This window comes from Macaca thibetana, chromosome 8 (assembly GCF_024542745.1).
Source record: "Macaca thibetana thibetana isolate TM-01 chromosome 8, ASM2454274v1, whole genome shotgun sequence".
Classification (NCBI taxonomy): Eukaryota; Metazoa; Chordata; class Mammalia; order Primates; family Cercopithecidae; genus Macaca; species Macaca thibetana.
The window spans coordinates 22,600,242-22,619,876 of record NC_065585.1 but is presented as its reverse complement, the minus strand read 5'-3'; the positions used below and the strand labels follow the sequence as shown (position 1 = coordinate 22,619,876).

Here is a 19,635-nt window from a genome sequence, read left to right as displayed (position 1 = left end):
AATGATAGACAAACAGAGCCAAATCATGAGTGAACTCCCATTCACAATTGCTGCAAAGAGAATAAAATACCCAGGAATACAACTTACAAAGGATGTGAAGGACCTCTTCAAGGAGAACTACAAACCACTGCTCAGTGAAATAAAAGAGGACACAAACAAATGGAAAAACATTCCATGCTCATGGATAGGAAGAATCAATATCATGAAAATGGCCATGCTGCCCAAAGTAATTTATAGATTCAATGCTATCCGCATCAAGATACCATTGACCTTCTTCACAGAATTAGAAAAAACTACTTTAAATTTCATATGAAACCAAAAAAGAGCCCACATAGCCAAGACAATCCTAAGCAAAAAGAACAAAGGGGGAGGCATCATGCTACCTGACTTCAAAGTATGTTACAGTGGTACAGTAACCAAAACAGCATGGTACTGGTACCAAAACAGATATATAGACCAATGGAAGAGAACAGAGGACTCAGAAATAACACCACACATCTGCAACCATCTGATCTTTGACAAACCTGACAAAAACAAGCAACAGGGAAAGGATTCCCTATTTAACAAATGGTGTTGGGAAAACTGGCTAGCCATGTGCAGAAAACTGAAACTGGACCCCTTCCTTACCCCTCTTTTTTTTTTTCTTTTCGAACTTGGAATTTACAACTCAACCAAATGAAAATACTCTTCTGATTGTTCCCAAAGCTTTCACTCCTCTGACAGCTTTTACCACTTCCCTCCAAGGAAGCTTTCAAGGAAACTACCTCAATGGGTGCAAGCGAATGATACATCAAATTTCTAGTCCTAAAGCCAAGTAGAAGGAATTTGACTACATCCTGATCTCCATTCAGATATGTTCTTCGGTAAAGATTGTGTTTGTAGCACTGCCCAACTAGCCAATCAGCATGGGATCCTAACCAATTAGAACAGACATTCTCCAGGGTGCCATTCCAGCCCCTACCTGCTGCATATCTTCCCTGCCCCTAGGAAAGCTGAAAGCAGAGCAACTTGGCCTCATCCCTGCACCCACTAACTCTGGACACCTCCTAATATCCATGTCTTTATCCATGTTTTGCAAAGTCAGGCCTATCTACACCAGCCCAACCTTGCCTCCTGGGCTGGATCAGTGTCCCCACAGGAGGGCAACTTGACAGACCCTGTTTCTTAACCTTCACTCCAGCTAGCACTCACTTTTAGCTTGTCATTATCCCCATAGCTACTGCCCTGGAGTATGAGTTTTATTAAGGTGAAAGCAATGTTTAGAGGCATAACATGGTTTAGGATGAATGATTAATTGAAGAACTTTTGTTTCCCTCTCAACCTCCAAAATAAAGTACCTAGTAAATTTGAATTTCATTGTCTGGTTGCAAAACAACCTGCCCTGGGGGAGGCTCTGAAAGGAGTCACCAGGCAGCGATGAGATGTGCTTTTCAAAGCCATGTCATGGTCAGGGTAATCAGTAGACAGATCCCTATTGTGCAGAGCCCTGCCGCAGGGCCCACAGGGCAGGGCTTCCTGTGAGTGGGCTGCTGGTTGTTTGTGGTTGCTACAACAAAGCCTTAGAGAGAACTTTCTGGGGGGCCAATGTTCAAAGTCCACACAAGCCTGAAATCAGGTCTCAGTTCTGCTCCTTGTGTTTGACTAGAAATGCCAAGCTCTTCAGAAAGTGAGACAGAATATTATCCAAGGAAATCTGGAGGGTGAGTTTTGTTTTGACTGGTTGTTTTCATGATGTGCCAGACACTTCACACACACACACACACACACAGACACACACACACGCATCACCTCTAATCTTCACAAGAGCCCAGTGAGATAAGTATCACTGTCCTTGTTTGCAGAAAAGGAAACTGAGGCTCAGAGATGTAAATAACTCTGTGGCCCCTCAGCAGCTGGGAAACAGAGCAGTGATTGGAACGCAGGTTGACCTGACTCCAAAGCCCCATCCTACAGTCCCCACCCACCTTTCCCAGAACTGTGCAGAGGGCCAGAGGTAAGGCCCGATAGATACAAATCTTCAACCATGGCCTCCAGGGGTTGAAGTGGGCTGCACAGCAGACCAAGTTGCTGCCCTGGAGAGGAAGACATATTATCACGGTAGCATCACAACAATGCAGGCCAACTCCTTGAGCCAGGTGGACAAGGTGATAATCAGCAGAGGATGAGAAAATAAGACAAGATTGGGGAGGCTGAGGTGAGTCGACCACGAGGTCAGGAGTTCAAGACCAGCCTGGCCAAGATGGTGAAACCCCGTCTCTACTAAAAATACAAAAATTAGCCGGGCGCAGTGGCAGGCACCTGTAATGCCAGCTACTCGGGAGGCTGAGGCAGAGAACTGCTTGAACGTGGAAAGCGGAGGTTGCAGTGAGCCAAGATCACGTCACTGCACTCTAGCCTGGGCGACAGAGCGAGACTCCGTCTTAACCAAAAAAAAAAGACAACGTGGGTTTGTCAATTATCTTTTGCTATATGACAATCTACTTAGAAACTTACTGGAGTAAGAGAGTAAAATTTATTATTTCTCATGATCTGTGATTGTGCTGGTGGTTCTGCCCCACTTGGTATCACACAGGGGTCACTTATGCAAGTGCATCCTGCTGAAGGCTGGTATATTTTGGAGGTTTAGAGACCTCTCTGAAGAGTTTGGGCCTTGGTGCTGGCTGTTGGCTGAGGGGCTTCAGTTCTTTTCCATGTGGCCCTTAGTACTGTGTGGCATTTTACCTCTCAGTGTCTCTCCGTATGTCCTCTCTCCTCAAGAGGATAGCTTGGACTTCCTTACATCATGGTGGCTGACTCTGAGCAAACAAAAGCAGAAGCTTCCAGGCCTCTTAAGGGCTAGTCCTGGAGCTCACACAGTATCATTTCTGCCACATTCCATTAGTTAAAGTAAACCACAGGCCAGCCCAGATTCAAGGAGAAGAAATAGACTCCCATTTCTAAGCTGGTGGGGCAACCTGTGCACCGAGGGAGGTGGGAACTTGGTGGCAGTTATCTTTGGAGAAAATCACAGTGGATATGCCCCAGATTCCCTCAGGCAGCAAATACCCTGCAGAGGCTGTGGGGAGAAGGCTATCTCTGCAGCATGGTGAAGGGCCTTGTCTAGAATGCCAACTCTAGTAATAGGGTATGGCTGCCCAGGGTACACAATGAAAAGGCTTCTAAAGCAGCATCTGGGACCAGCAGGAAAAAGTTTTTTAACTGAGTCATTCATTCATCCATTCATTCCTCCTTTGTTTGAAAAAGTATTTATCAAGCACCTCTGTTGTCCCACTCTTTCAGGCACCTGGGATAAAGTAGTAAAAGTTTATCCTTTTTCAAGGAGTTCACACTCTAGTGAGGGAAACAGACAATAAATAAGTAAATAAACGTGTGATGTGTTAGGTAAAACTTAGTGCTAAGAAAGAAAATAAAATGAATAAGTGAGTAGTGTTAGGAGACTGCTATGGTGTGAACGTTTGTGTTCCTCCAAAATTCATGTCTTAAAATCTCATCTTCAATGTGGGGATATTAGGAGGTGTGGCTTGTGGAGGTGACTGAATGATGAGGGTGGTATCCTCATGAATAGGATGAGTGCCCTAATAAAAAAGGCTTATTAGTGCCCTAATAAGAAAAGGCTTGAGCCCTTCCACTATGTGAGGACATGCAAGAAGACACGGCCTATGAGGAATAAGCCCTTACCAGACACTGAATCTGCCCACACCTTGAGCTTAGACTTCCCAGCCTCCAGAATAGTAAAAATAAATGCTATATATAAATTACCCAGTCTAAAGAACTTTGTTACAGCATGAGGAACAGACTAACACAGAGGCCTTTCTAATAAGGTAACATATGAACAGATGCATGAATGAAGAAAGAAAACTGGCTGTGTGGGTAAGGCAGGGAAGAATATTCCAGAGGGAACGGTAAAGGCAGAAGCCCTAGTACCTCAGTCTGCTCAGGCTGCTATAATAAATTACCATAGCCTGGGTGGTTAAACAACAAACATTTATTTCTCACAGTTTTGGAGGCTGGAAGTCAGAGATCATGGTCCCAGCATGATCAGGTGCTGGTAAGGGCCCTCTTTCAGGTTGCAGATACTTAACTTCTTGTATACTCACAAGGCAGGAGAGCAAGAGAACTCTCTTCCCAAGGGTTCCCCGTGACCTTATTATCTCCCTAATTGTACCAGCTCTAATACCATCACCTTAGGGAGTTAGGAATTCAAATATGAATGTGGGGGACACCAGCATTCGTTCCATAACACCTAGGAAGGCCATTCCAGGCATATTTGAGGAATGCTGTGGCTGCAGCAGAGTTAGCAAGGGGGAGAGTGCTGGGAAAGGAGATGGAGGCACCGGGGGCTGGAAATGAGGTTCTGTTGTAGGTGGGTGAAGATGTTCCAGCTATGTTCTATGTTGCCACTCTTTGATAGAAATGCAATGTGAGTCACTTATACAAATCCCATATGTCATTTAAATGTTCTTACAGCTACATTTTATTTTGTCTTTTATTTTAGGTTTGGGGTACATGTGAAGGTTTGTTACATAGGTAAAGACATGTCATGGAGGTCTGTAGTACAGATTATTTCATCACCCATGTTATTAAGACCAGTACCAAATAGTTATCTTTTCTGCTCCTCTCCCTCCTCCCACCCTCCCCCATCAAGTAGACCCCAGTATCTGTTGTTTCCTTCTTTGTGTTCATAAGTTCTTATCATTTAGCTCCCACTTATAAGTGAGAACATGTGGTATTCAATTTTCTGTTCCTGCATTAGTTTGCTAAGGATAATAGCCTCCAGCTCCATCCATATTCCCACAAAAGACACGAACTCATTCTTTTTTATGGCTGCATAGTAATTCCATGGTGTATATGTACCACATTTTCTTCATCCAGTTTGTCATTGAATGGGCTTTTAGACTGATTCCATGTCTTTGCATTGTGAATAGTGCTACAGTAAACATTCACATGCATGTGTCTTTATGGTAGGATAACTTATATTCCTCTAGGTATATACCAAGTAATAGGATTGCTGGGTCAAATGGTAGCTCTGCTTTGAGCTCTTTGAGGTCACCATACTGCTTTCCACTATGCTTGAAATAATTTACACTCCCACCAACAGTGTATATGTGTTCCCTTTTCTCCACAACCTCACCAGCATCTGTTATTTTTGATTTTTTAATAATAGCTATTCTTACTGGCACGAGATGATATCTAATTGTGATTTTGATTTGCATTTCTCTAATGATCAGTGATATTGAGCTTTTTTTCATGTGCTTGTTTGCCACATGTTTGTATTTGAGGAGTGTCTATTCGTGTCCTTTGCCCATTTTTCAAAGGGGTTGTTTTTTTCTTGTAAATTTGTTTAAGTTCCTTAAAGATGCTGGATATTAGACCTTTTTCAGATGCATAGTTTGCAAATATTTTCTCCTTTTCTGTAGATTGTCTGTTTACTCAGTTGATAGTTTCTTTTGCTGTGCAGAAGCTCAAGTTTAATTAGAGCTCACTTGTCAATTTTTCCTTTTGTTGCAATTGCTTTTGGTGTCTTTGTCATGAAATTGTTGCCAGTTTCTATGTCCAGGATGGTATTGCCTAGGTTGTCTTCCACAGGTTTTATAGTTTTGTGTTTTACATTTAAGTCTTTAATCCATCTTGAGTTGATTTTTGTGTATGGTGTAAGGAATTGGTTCTGCTTCAATCTTCCGAATATGGCTGGCCATTTATCGAATAAGGAGTCTTTTCTTCATTCCTTGTTTTTGTCAGCTTTGTCAGAGATCAGATGGTCATAGATGTGTGACCTTATTCCTGGGTTCTCTATTCTGTTCCATTGGTCTATGTGCCTGTTTTTGTACCAGTACCATGCAGTTTTAGTCACTGTAGCCTTGCAAGATAGTTTGAAGTTGGGTAACATGATGCCTCCAGTTTTGTTCTTTTTGCTTAGGATTGTCTTGGCTATTCAGGCTCTTTTTTGGTTCCAAACACATTTTAAAATAGTTTTTTTTAGCTCTGTGAAGAACGTAATTGGTAGTTTGATAGGAATAGCATTGAATCTATAAATTGCTTTGGGCAGTATAGCCATTTTAATGATATTAATTCTCCTAATCCATGAGCTTAGAATGTTTTTCCATTTCTTTGTGTCTTTGCTAATTTCTTTGAGCAGTGTTTTGTAATTCTCATTGTAGAGATCTTTTGCCTCTCTGGTTAGCTGTATTCCTAGGTATTTTATTCTTTTTATATATAGCTACATTTTAAAAAGTAAATAGAACTAGGTATAAACAAGTTTAGTAATAGATTTTGCTTAATATAATATACGAAAAATATTATTTCAACATGTAATCAATATGAAATTATTAATGAGAAATTTTACCTTTTTCATACAAAATCCTCAAAATCTAGTGTCCATTTTACACTTAACAGCACATCTCCGTTTAGATTAATGGTATTTCAGGTGCTCAGTAGCCATCAGTGGCTAGTGGCTACCATATGGTACAGCGCAGATCTTTGGCCTATAAAGCAGTATTTCTCATACAGAGCTATCTCAAAATACTGGCCTTGATATGTTAATAAATACGTTGGAAAGATAAGCAAATAATGTGTTCTGTGGTCAAGTAAATAAAACTGGAGAAATACTAGTTAAACAAATTGTAAAATGTTTTCTTTCAGCAGAACACCTCAGCACTGTTAATATGATAATTTATTCTAGGAATCTCCTGGAGAGGCAAAAACTAAGAAAAAAGGCATCAGTTTTTAAGAGGTGTGCTCTGGGTAGGCCTAGAAGCCTTCACAGAGAGACTTTGGAGAGACTCCTACCCTACCCTGGTTACAAGGCAAGTAAGCTCTGAATTCCCCCATTTCCAGTTCAGCAGCTCTGCTATCATTTGTATTTGTTTCCTTGTTTATCATTTAATATACCTCCATTGAAAAGGGGTTGTAAATCTTTTCTTAAACCCTTGGGTTCTCTAAACAGCTTTCACACCACCAGAAGGTGGCCTTAGGTGCTGAAAGTGTTCTTCAGGAAACAGTTTTACAGAGGAGCTTGGGGGCAAACCTCCCCTGACACAGCCTCCTCTTCAGTACAGACCTACCTCATCAGTGTCATAGCCACAAGAAGAGCTGTGAGCACAGCCTGGTGGCACCTCACCGGAACCTTCACCCTCACCAGCATGTGGCTGCTCTGATCTGGGCTGTTTATTCATGAATGGCCAGTTCCGGTGTTCCTTTCATACAGGAGTGTTCTGCAGTTTAAAGCAAACCTGAGGCCGGGCACGGTGGCTCATGCCTGTAATCCTAGCACTCTGGGAGGCCGAGGTGGTCAGATCACAAGGTCAGGAGATCAAGATCATCTGGCTAACATGGTGAAACTCCGTCTCTACTAAAAATACAAAAAATTAGCCGGGCATGGTGGTGGGCGCCTGTAGTCCCAGCTACTCGGGAGGCTGAGGCAGGAGAACAGCATGAACCCATGAGGCGGAACTTGCAGTGAGCTGAGATCACGCCACTGCACTCCAGCCTGGGTGGCAGAGCAAGACTCCATCTCAAAAAAAATAAAAAATAAAAAAATAAAGCAAACCTGAGACTTGAAGGACAAAGGCTGTAATTTCTGTTTGCACCTGCAATGGAGCCGAGAGATCTCCTGATGGCAACTTCTCTCTCATCCATTTCAACCGTTGAACGTGGACAATACTCTGTTTAGTCCCTAAAAGAAAAGGCATTCCATGAGGCATTAGTGAGAAATGTATATTTAATTAAAGACTTATACACTGTTGGTTCGAAATAAATTAGTACAACCATTGTGGAAAATGTGTGACAATTCCTCAAAGAGCTAAAAATATAGAACTACCATTTGACCTGACAATCCCATTACTGGGTATATATACGCAAAGGAATATAAATCAGTCTACCATAAAAACACATACATGCATATGTTCATTACAGTACTATTCACAATAGCAAAGTCATGGAATCAACCTAAATGCTCATCAATGGTACACTGGATAAAGAAAATGTGGTACATGTACACCATGAAATACTATGCAGCCATACAAAAGAATTAGGTAATATCTTTTGCTGGAACATGGATGGAGTTGGAGGCTATTATCCTCAGCAAACTAAAGCAGGAACTGAAAACCAAACACCACATGTTCTCACTTATAAGTGGGAACTAAATGATGAGAATAGATGGACACATAGAGGGGGAACAACAGAGGATGGGGCCTAACAGAGGATGGAGAATGTGAGGAGGGAGAGGATCAGGAAAAGTAACTAACGTGTACCAGGCTTAATACCTGGGTGATGAAATAATCTGTACAACAAACCCCATGTCACGAGTTTGCCTTTGTAACAAACCCGCACATATGCCCCCGAACTTAAAATTTTTTAGAAAAGAAAATTTAAAAAGATTTTTAAAAAGACTTTTGTAGAGAGAGCAGAGTTTAACTAACAGTGTTTCACTTTAGAAAAATTCCTGTGAGGCATGTTTCTTTTCACAAAATCTCTCCAGGATGCTCCACCACCATACTGACTTACCCATTTCCCTCCCTGTCTGTCTGAGTCTCTGTGTCTCATTCTGCCTGTTCTGTATCTCTCTTTGTCCTTCTCAAGCCCTGTCTCTCTATCTCAATTTCTGTCCCTTTGTCTCTCTCTGTTTGTCTCTCTGTCTCTATCTCCTTATCTACATACCTCTGTCTCTCTTCTCTACCCCACCCCAGCCCCAACCTTCCCCAGAGACAGCCTTCAGTCTCCTTCCATCTCATGGTTTCTGAAATGCGCACTTTTCTTAGAAAGAGCCATTTAGCTCTATCCCAGATTCCCCTACTCTCAGCACTCAATACTCTACCCCATGTGTGGTACTAGAGATGATATCAGGGTCATGATTTTGACTGCACATAAGAGAAGACAGTCATAATGTGTTTTTATTCTTTTATCCATCTCAAGTATCCCTCCCCCTTGACACTTAAATCCATGAGTTAATTATATATCCCTTCATTCACTGCACATTAGACAGCCCCAGGATTGAAGTCCAACTCAGTCCCTGTTAGCTTTGACCTGTGTCATCCATTTAACTTACTGAATGGCACTTTCCGTATATCTAATACAAGGGTTGTAACAACTCTGTCAACAAGTTTTTGTAAGGTTATATGGGAAAGTCGTTCTTTCATCTCAAAACATTTTACAAAAGTAAAAGATTGAAATCACTGCAGCTATTGCCTCCAGGTAAGAGCAGGAGCTTGTAACAGCAACAGACAACTCTGCACAGAAGTGAAAATAAGTGAGGTAAAGCAGGAGGCGGGGGAACCAGCGAGCTGGGGAAGCTGTGAAGGGAAGAAGCACCTAAGCCCCGATGCCTAACTCATGTGAGTGGCTTCCACACTTCTGATAGCTTGCTACATCCATCAGGATCCTAGCAGAAAACAGCACGTTCAAATGAATTTGATGACAGTTGATTAAAAGGACTATTTTCGAGATGTAGCATGTGGAGAAACTACATGAGAAAGAGCAGTATCCCAGGGCTAGTAACTGTGAGGACTGTTATCACCACTGCTGGTCCTGAGGTGGCACAGGGAAGGAGCATGGACCAGAATCTGGAGACAGAGTGCCCTATGGAGACGGTTGCTAGGCAGTCGCTGTACCTTCCATTGAGGAAAGCAGCCAACCCATGGAAACATCTCGGAGAGACAGCAGAGAGAACAAATACCCTAATCCCACTCTCTATCCTCCCTTCAATATCTTATCAGGGTCCCACATTGGCCAAACCCAGTTAGAAACCACAGAGGGCAAGGAAGACACTAGTGTGGTCCATGCAGAACAAATAGCCTCCCAAGGCAGAAAGCAAAGTGAAGTGTCCTCTGGAGCATGGATTTGAAAGGAAATAAAAAGATGTCTATCACACTCACTCCCGCATATAGATAGGTCGTAGACATATTGGGAAAGCCACTTGCAATTTTTATGAGTCCATGAGCTCTGAGGAATTTGGAAATCCTAGAGGCATCTTGCCACAACATGAAAAAAAATCCTATCTGACAACAAGAACAAGCAAAGGTAGACAAGAAAAACTGAGCAAGGGAGAAAGACAGAACTATGAAGAAGTACTATTGACTGCTGAAGCCAGAGAAACCCACAGCCAGCCAAGACTGAAGCTAGATTGTGAGCTGACAGATACCATTTTCCTTAACCTAGTTTATATTGCCTGTTATCAATCAAAGCTAAAAGATTCCCAATGAACACTTCTTATTATAAATAAGGAACCTGAGGTGCCACGAAATCTGTTAACTTGAAAAAAGTTCGCATGTACACTAAGTGGCAGAGCTGCAATTTTATTCTGATTTTACCTCCAAAGTCTGTGCACTCTCCACAATACCCCATGATACCCTGGAGTGTCTTGTTCTCCTGAACCCTATTGTGGACAAAGATTTTCAGACATGCTTGTTTCCACTTGGGCCATAAATGCCTTTAGATGACAGATCCCCCGGGAGACACATTCCCATGGAAGTCTTCCACCGTCTTGCACTTTTCGTCGTCATGCATCTACACTGTCCTAATCTCTAAAAGCCGTTCTTCACAATCTAAACAACGAAAAAGAAGTAAGAGCTGTGACTGTGTGGTAAAGAAAGGAAAATAAATCTTGCTGGTTTGAGACACAGCTACAAGACAAATTTCCACAATGGCCTTTGGAATAAATGACAAGTCCCATTCTGAGCAGTGGCAGGTTGCCATATTTCGACAATGGCTTCAACATGAGCAGCCTGCTGGGAGGGCAGTGTTGGTGATGCTTCCTAAAAAATCCTTGTAAAAGATGCAGCATGCTTTTCCACTTACAAATTTGTTAAGAAAAGGGAGAAAATGTCACACAGGAAAAATGATAGGACTTTTGAAAACTTGAACAATGATATCCATTGATAAAACCATGAATGTCTTTTTTTTTTTTTAAAGGAAAGAAAAAAATAACACTTCCTTCTCCCTTGGTAGAAATTTCAGAACACTTAGTAACTGGATCCTCACCTTGTGGTCAAAACAGTCCGACAAGGAAAAGACAATGCACAATGAGGAAGCTCCCAATAGCTCCTCCAAACACATACATACACACAACATACACATACACACACAGAAAATACACATACACACAACATACACATACACACACAACATACACACACCACACACAACATACACATCACACATATCACACACACATCACACACAACACACGTGAACACACATTACACACATCACAACATACACATACACCTCACATACACACATATCACACGCACATCACATACATATCATACACACATATCACACACAAAACATACACACAGAAACACATCACACACACACCACACACAACATATACACACCACACACAACATATGCACACCCATACACAAACATACACACACATCGCATCACACACACAACATACACACAATGTACACACACAACATATACACATACACAACATACACACAACATCACACATATCACACACACACACAAAATACATACACATACATGCACATCTTACATACCCCATAGGTTTTTGGCCTGTTAACAAATGAACTCAAATGAAGTCAGTCTTGGAGGATGAACTCTGGCAAGCCAGGGAGCCTACCTAAATGCAGCAGGAGCAGAGAGTTCATTGGCTTAGAAGATAGAGAAACATGAGCATTAAGTTTGTCTCCACCCCTTCATGTTCCTGTGAATACTGGGAAAATTGCTTAACCTCTCCAAGTTTCATCTATAAAATGGGGATATTAATGCCTACTATGTTGGCTTGCTATAATGATTCAATAATATAGCATCACTAGTGTTCCATAAAAAGTAGTGGCTGGGCATGGTGACTCATGCCTATAATCCCAGCACTTTGGAGGGCCTAGGTGGGCAGATTGCTTGAGCCCAGGAATTCGAGACCAGCCTGGACAACATGGCAAGACTCAGTCTCTACAAAAAAAAAAATACACAAAATTATCTGGGTGTGGTGCTGTGTGCCTGTACTCCCAGCCACCCAGGAGGCTGGAGTGGTAGGAACACTTGAGCCCAGGAGGTTGAGGTTGCAGTGAGCCATTATCTTATCACTGCACATCAGGTAGGGCAAGAGAGTAAGACCCTGTCTCAAAAAAATTAATAAATAAAAAATAAAAATAAAAAAAGCAGTGACTGTTAATTACTCTCCTGTAGGGACTGCTCAGGTCACGTCTCTCTCACAAGCCTTCAAGCATGGTCCAGTGGTTGAAATCCTGGTGTAGTCAACTCTTAGCTCGGTGACTTAAAGACAATGCATCAGTTAGATTTTGCCACATGAGAAATGACCAGAAAATCTCAGTGGCATGCAACAATAAGCACTGATTTAGCCTGATTGACCGTGGGTCAACCAAGAGTTGGCTACTCTAGGCCAGGCTCAACCAGGTGGCTCTTCTGATCCCTGTTGCCCCTGCTCACACATCTTCAGGTTAACCAGGAAAGCTTGCCTGAGGTGGCTTTCTCCCATCCTACTCCTGGGATCAGCAAACTATATGTCCCAGCCCCTGGGCATGTTTTCATGGCAATGGCAACAGTACAAGTAGGTGAGCAAAAACATTCCAGGCTTCCACAACCTGGGCTTGGCATAGGCACATCATCACTTCTGCCATACTCAATCAGCCAAAGTCAGTCTCAGAGTCAAACCCGAAGTCAAAGACCTTCAAAATATTCCCCACCCCATTAGTGTGAGGAGCTGCAAAGTTACATAGGAAAAAGTGTGCATTACAGGAAGGCTAAAGAAATGGAAAGGATAACATGATCTACCATAGACTAGCTACATAATCTCTTAGTTGTTTTATCTATAAAGTAGGAATAATTGCTACCTACATCATGGGTTCTTTTAAATATTAAATAATATATTTATGTGCCCAACACACTGTCTGGCTCACAAGAAGTAATCAAGAAATGTAAGCTAATATTTTTAGTCAGTGTAGTGGTAGCATGAGCGGGGTGGTGCTCTGTCATGCATTTTTCTAAAGTGTTTTGGCATGCTTCATTCATTCATTTACTCATTTCTATAATATTAACTAATCACATAATTACCATGCACCATATGATAAAGTATCATTGTGCTGACCACACAAAAGGCTGAGATCAACATATATTTGCATAGCATTTTTATACCCAGAATCAAACTGATCATTATAATTTTCCTTTAATATAGTTCTTATTATCCCTGTTAAATAAAAAATCAAACAAAATCTGGCTCATGATCTCAGTGATCTCTAGCAAACAAACAGCAGCCCAGAGATCAGAACCTCTTAAGTCAAGATTCTGAATCCAGGTATCAGAATTACCTCAAGTTGGGACCCTCCCTTCACATCTCCTTCTCACTCCAAATTCATGGATTCTAAAATATTTAAGTGAAGCATCACAGTAATCCCATGCCACATTGAATGCTTGGCTCTGTCCATTCTCTTATTTATTAACTTATGACAGAGTTGTATTAGTCTGTTCTCACATTGCTATAAAGGACAATCTGAGACTGGGCAATTGATCAATAAAAGAGGTTTAATTGGCTCACAGTTCCACAGGCTGAACAGGAAGCATGACTGGGAAACTTACAGGAAACTTACAATCATGGTGGAAGGTGAAGGCAAAGCAAGCACATCTTCACATGGCCAACAGGAGAGAGAGTGAAGGGAAAAGTGCTACACACTTTTACACAACCAGATCTTGTGAGAACTCACTCACTATCATGAGAACAGCAAGGGAGAAATCCAGCCCCAAGATCCAATCACCTCCTACCAGGTCCCTCTCCCAACATTAGGAATTGCAATCCAACATGAGACTTGGGTGGGAACACAGAGCAAAACCATATCAGGAGTTCATGTCTGGCTTGTATCCTGAAGGGTGAATGGGTATTTTCCTGGAGAAAGAAAGGGAAGATCAGAGAAGGGAGAGCATTACAGGCAGAGACACAGTGTAAGCAAAGTCACATGGTGAGAAACCTCAAGGCACATGTGAGAAAGTAAAGTTCAGTTATAAGGCATTAGTTTCAAGGCTGAGATGGAAGGAGATAATGTTGGAGAAGCAGTCAGGCATTTTATGAAGGATGACTTTGTATGTCATGTGGAGAAGCTTGGATGTTAGATTATAAACACTGAAGTGTCATTGGAAGGTTTTGAAAAGGGGCAGGATGAGGACAACTCTGAACTTCCTAATGGGCCTCCTGCTAGCTGTGTGGGAAAGGGTTCTGAAGAGTGTCACATCTTCATAAGGACACAGCCAGCAAGCATCCTTCCACCTGACTTTTTTGTAGAGATGAATTAGATGGAGAGGCTGAATCTGTTGGGGTTTGGCCTGTCCTTAGGAACAAATCAGATGAAGGGAATCATTATATCAGCACAAAAGCAGGGCCTGGTAAGAAGATCTGAATAGAGTAACCCTGAATTACTGAACTGCAAGAAATCTAACAGGGTATTTCATCATCCCTCTCATTACAGATGAGAAAATCATTGTCTACCTTACGGAATTGGGCTGCTTCAGGTCACGTAGGAGCCTCCTAAATCCCAGACCTGTTCTTTCCTCACCCCCATTCAGATATCCCACCTCCTCTGAGGTCACATGGGGTACCTGAGTACCTGCTGTATGCAGAGGTCAGAGGACTGGAGACCCCTGTTTTTGTCTCAGTAACCCCAGAACACTATGAGTGGCAGCATCTCTGCTCCTCTTTCTAGGCATGGCCCTAGGAAGCTCTACTCACCTCACACTGTTGCATCCTGTGCCTCCGTGGAAGCCAAAAGGACACAGACATCAGGGGCATACAGGGCCAGTATTAGCTATCGCAAGAGAAGAACAGAGTCCTCCATCCAGTAGAATGTCTGGGAGTGACAAGAAAGCTAGTGTTGTATCAGGTCACTGAGAAAAGAGAAGGTGGGATGTGTGGTTCCGAGAGAGCAAGATTAGTATTAGAATGCGTCAGAGACACCAGGAGACCAAACGAGGAGTCAACGAGGCAGCCCAACCTCATCTATTAATCTGTCCAATGGACACTGTCTTCATGGTGCAACCTCTATTGCAGTTTCTATTGCCCAGATATCTGAAAAACCTACCAGCACCTGCCTTCTACCTCTGAACTTAGACTTCACTAAGTTAAAGAGTCTTCAGCCTGAGTCCTTGGTTTGCACTTAGAGATCAGTGCATGTTACCTTGACCTTGCCGTTCAAGGTCTCTGGAACGATTTCTCATCTAAAGGTCATATTAATATCACCAGCCTACTCCTCGCTTCCCACTTTAAATTTATTCACAATTCTCCAATGTCCCCAGCAGAAACTGTACTTAAAATATACGAAAGGGAGGCCCCTTTGCTATAACAAAAAAGCAACTGTTACCACCATGAATCCGAGGAAAAAGAGGGAGGATTTAAAGGATAAGTCCAAAGAAATACATCTGGGGTTAATAGACTGTTGGCAAATAATCTTTTCTTGTTTCCCCCTGAGGTCTATGGAAAGAAGTAGTGTATAATTAGAGGAAAAGGCTCTTTTCAGAGAAAGATTAACTGTGAAACAGGTAGTTCAAAAGATAAAAGGCAGGAAACCTGCTTCTCTTCCAGCTGAGTTGCCCCATAGGGCTTGTGCCAACTCGGTGGGCTTTGAGACTGTGCTCTGAAAACAGAGGGAATTGAGCAAGGTGATCCTCCAGCTCTAGGAGTCTATGATTTTAACCCAAAATCAAGTTGAGGAAGGTTAGAAATCAAAGTTCATGACCACAGAGAAACTCAGACTGTCTAGGTTTTATTTAGTCCCTTTATTATTTCTTTTGTAGCTTCTTTTTCTTTCCTTATGGTCAATCTGTCTTCCTATAGCTTAAAAAAACAAACAAACAAACAAAAGCCAGTCCCAGAGGAAGGTCTGCAAGTCAGTGGTGAAAAAGGGGATAAGAAAAATCTGTCCTAGGGTAACATAGATGGTGAGAATCTAAGCAAACTCAAGCCCTCAGCCCACTTCCTAGTAAAACATTCAGGGCAATTACAGAACTTCTCAGAGGAAACCAGGGTTCAGAAACACCCACAAATCGGCCCCAAGACTGCTCTGGCCCGTCTCCTGTTGGTAGCTGGCTTCATAGCCGCTGTGCCAAGAGCTGCACCACACATAGATGCAGAGCCAGGCTGCTGCTCATGCTCTGAGAGGGTCCCTTGGCATGGGAGTTGCTTGGCAACAAATGAAAAATAAATGCTTCTGCTGAGAGCTTCAGTGGATGTCAGATTTCCTGCAGCTAGTTTCAAAATAAATCTAAAATCTTTTTTCCACTGCTCCTCTTAGACATGTGAGTTTAGAGAATTTGGACATTCTAGGGCTGACTATAAAAACTCAGTAACTGTATATTACCTAGATACAACAAAGATTCTCCTTATAGAAAAGGAGCTCTTACTTATAGTATAATTTCATGTTCTAGGTACTAACCTAAGCATTCGATCCTCACAGCTGTCCTCTAAGGAAGCACTTTTTTCTATTAATAGACTTTTTTCTCTAGCAGTTTCAGGTTTATAGAAAAATTGAGTAAAGGTACAGAGAGTTCCCATATTACCCCTACTCCCACCTCCATTTCCCCTATTATTAATATCTTACATTAGTATGGTACATTTGTTACAATTGATGAGTCCATGTTGTTACATTACTATTAAGTAAAATCCATAGATTATACGAGGATTCACTCCTGGTACACATTCTGTGGATTTTGACAAATACATGCTGTATAGTCACATGTATCCACTATACGGAAGAGGCTCACTGCCCCAAAAAATCCTCTGTTCCCCACTCTCCACTCCGTCAAAATCCTGGCAACCACTCATTATTTTACTACCTGAAGAAAGCATCTTTATCCAGTTTTAAAGAGGAGGAAGTCAGATCTTAAAGAGGTTATGAAATTTACACAAGTAGGAGATCAAAGATATACTGGGCACTGATCAACCAGAGTCAGTCTTCTCCCTCTGCATTTATTACCCAACAGCCTCTTCCTGAACACCGCGAAGGGGCCAACCAGGTACAAGTGCAGGTTGTGGGAGTAATACAATGACAAACAAAGCAGCACAGATTTCACTCTCACCAAATTCATAGACTAGTAGAAAGCACGCATTAAATGAATTAGCACAAAAATAAATATCTAAATATAAATTGTAATAAACATTTGAAGGAAAACAATAGGTCCTAAGGTATAATGACAGTGCTTTCCAGGGAGACCTGGTATACATTGGGAGGAGGTGGTGGAGGTGAGGGATATCAGGGAAGACCTCTCTGGAAAACGATGAGAAGCTGTTTCTCTGAGTTAGGGGTGAGTGTGTTCCACAAAGAGCAGTTTTCACAAAAACTATGATGTAGAGTGGAAATTGTCTGTTCAAGGAAACCTTCACTCCCCCATACAAAGTGGTTTACAGTCAGTTTTCTCAATTTATAGCTAGTCAAGAACACTTTTGAATAGGAAAGTTCATATAATGTAGAAAGTTCCCTGAAAATTTAACCGTCACTTCTCAGCACTAATAACTAATATTCATTAAGTGTTTCACTATGAGTTTGATAGGTTTGAATTTTACTTTCACTACACCCTCCACCCCATTTTATAGAAAAAGAGACAGAGGCTTGGAAAGAAGTAACTCCCAAGATGGCAAAGCAGTCTCCATACCATGCCGGTGAAGGATAAATATCCTACTCCCACATCAGAGAATCAGAGAAGCACAGTGCCTGGCACAGAATGGTCATTGAATCAATATTTGAAGAATGAATTGGTGAATACCACTGATAGCCAGTCAAGGGTTGCTGAGGTAGCAGCTCATTAGAGTAGACAGGGCAGTGGTTTTGAACTCAGACACTGTGGTCTTCCATTTCTCCTCCAACCCCTCATCAACCAAATGGCCTTGTTTGTCTCCCTGGCCTCAATATCCTCTTCTGCTCATCAGTAAGTATAGAATTCAAAAATTGCAAAGATAACCAATAATCAAAATATTAGACATAGTAATACAATGGAAAAACAAAGGAAAAAGGAAAGGAAGGAGGCTAAATGTTATCTGGACTCCATTTGATGGCACACCTCTGGATTCATGACTCCCTCAACCTGGCAGGTCAGATACTCCTAACAGTTGCCACCCTCATCCTTTTCTGACCATGACAGACATTACTATCTGATCGTGGCATACTTTCTCAATGAGCCCACATGAGCCTCAGCACAGTGCTCCAGGCAGCAACACCAACACACCACCAATGACCCTCAGTATGAAACCTATTTGTGATCACAACACCATAGAGAGTCCTTCTTGAATATCAGCAGCTTCCAGGAAAAATTTGAGAAAAAGACTTAGATCTCACTGAAAGAGCCTCAGCAACTCTGAAATTCTCCAACTGATGACATCGCCTCAGTCTTTATAGGATGTCTCAGCTGTACCTACGGTCTTCACTGATTTGGCAGCACTCTCTTTTCAACTGCTTATTCTGCTGCAAACACGAGTAGGAACTTAAGTGATCACGACTTTTCTGAGGGTTTTATGACTTCCTGACTACAAAGCCTTTCCAAATGTACCAAAGCATATTGTCCCCAGCTTCCAGCTCTTCATTAAGGCACCATGGCCACATTTAAGGGGTGGGAGGAGGAAACATGAAAAATTCTGATACCTGCCTTAAATCTTGTTCCTGGGCTTAGGGTGAGGAAGGAATCAGGTAAGTCATCACACATTCCACCAGCTTTCAGTTGCTAGTGACTATCTTCAAGACGGGTTTTTTGTGGTTAGCTTTTCCAAAGGCATGGACTATGTTATGACATCTATGAATACAGTGCATACCAATGTTTCTTAAAGCATAAGCCAAAGACTTTCTGTCAGAATCACCTGTGAGGCTTGGAGGGAGGGGAAGTGCTTGTCAAAATGCACATTCCTAGGTCTTGTCCCAAATCTACTAAATAAGACTCCAGGAGAGTAGGACTTATGATTCTGTACTTTAACAACTGCCTTTGCTCACCAGAACTCAAAAGCCACCAGTTGGAAAAACAGCAATTCTCATGAAGACCAATGTCAGGACTACTTAGGATTAGAAATGAGTTCAGCTTCTACCCTGACTCTTAACTAATTAGGCCTCCTTGGAAAAATCAATTAAATTTTCTAAATCTGTGCGTCTGTACAAGAGACAGAATACAATGTTCTCTAAGGTCTCTTCAGTTACAACAGAGACAGAGAAAAACAGAGACAGACCTCTAACTCCAATCCAGAAGAGATCTGTAGATCATCCAGTTTCAATTTTACAAATGAGTAATCTTCAGACTAAAGTCATTCTGTAGATGTGTGTGTGTTTCTTTTTTTAACAAATCCAGTGTTTTATGATTGAATTTTTTTTCAAAGTTAAAATTATCACACAAAAATCCTATTTCTGACTTTTCTTGAAAAACCATAAGGCCAAGCAACATGGCACCCACACAGTGCTCTTTGGCATTGGGACTTCTGGAGGGGAGTGGTATGGATTTTCCAGAATAACACAGGCTCCATTCCACCCCTACATTCCACAGACCTGTTTCACCTGCTTACAGTACCTGCTTGGCCATGTGAGCACTGGGTTTGAGTCTCATTCCTTGTTTTACAGATAAGTAAACATGGACTCAAAGTGGCTTGGTCAATATCTCACTCTCAGCTACAGGAGGCAACATTCAAACTCTCAGAAA

The 19,635-nt window shown here is 41.9% G+C and overlaps 1 long non-coding RNA gene across 1 annotated transcript in view; it reads right to left on the bottom strand.

Moving 5' to 3' along the window:
- Positions 1 to 7,826, bottom strand: part of LOC126960619 (uncharacterized) — an 80,065-nt gene extending 72,239 nt beyond the window's left edge. Inside the window, exon 1 of the long non-coding RNA XR_007728081.1 lies at positions 7,547 to 7,826. This is a non-coding gene — a long non-coding RNA (uncharacterized LOC126960619). The remainder of the gene's footprint in view (positions 1 to 7,546) is intronic.
- Positions 7,827 to 19,635: the final 11,809 nt, after the last annotated feature.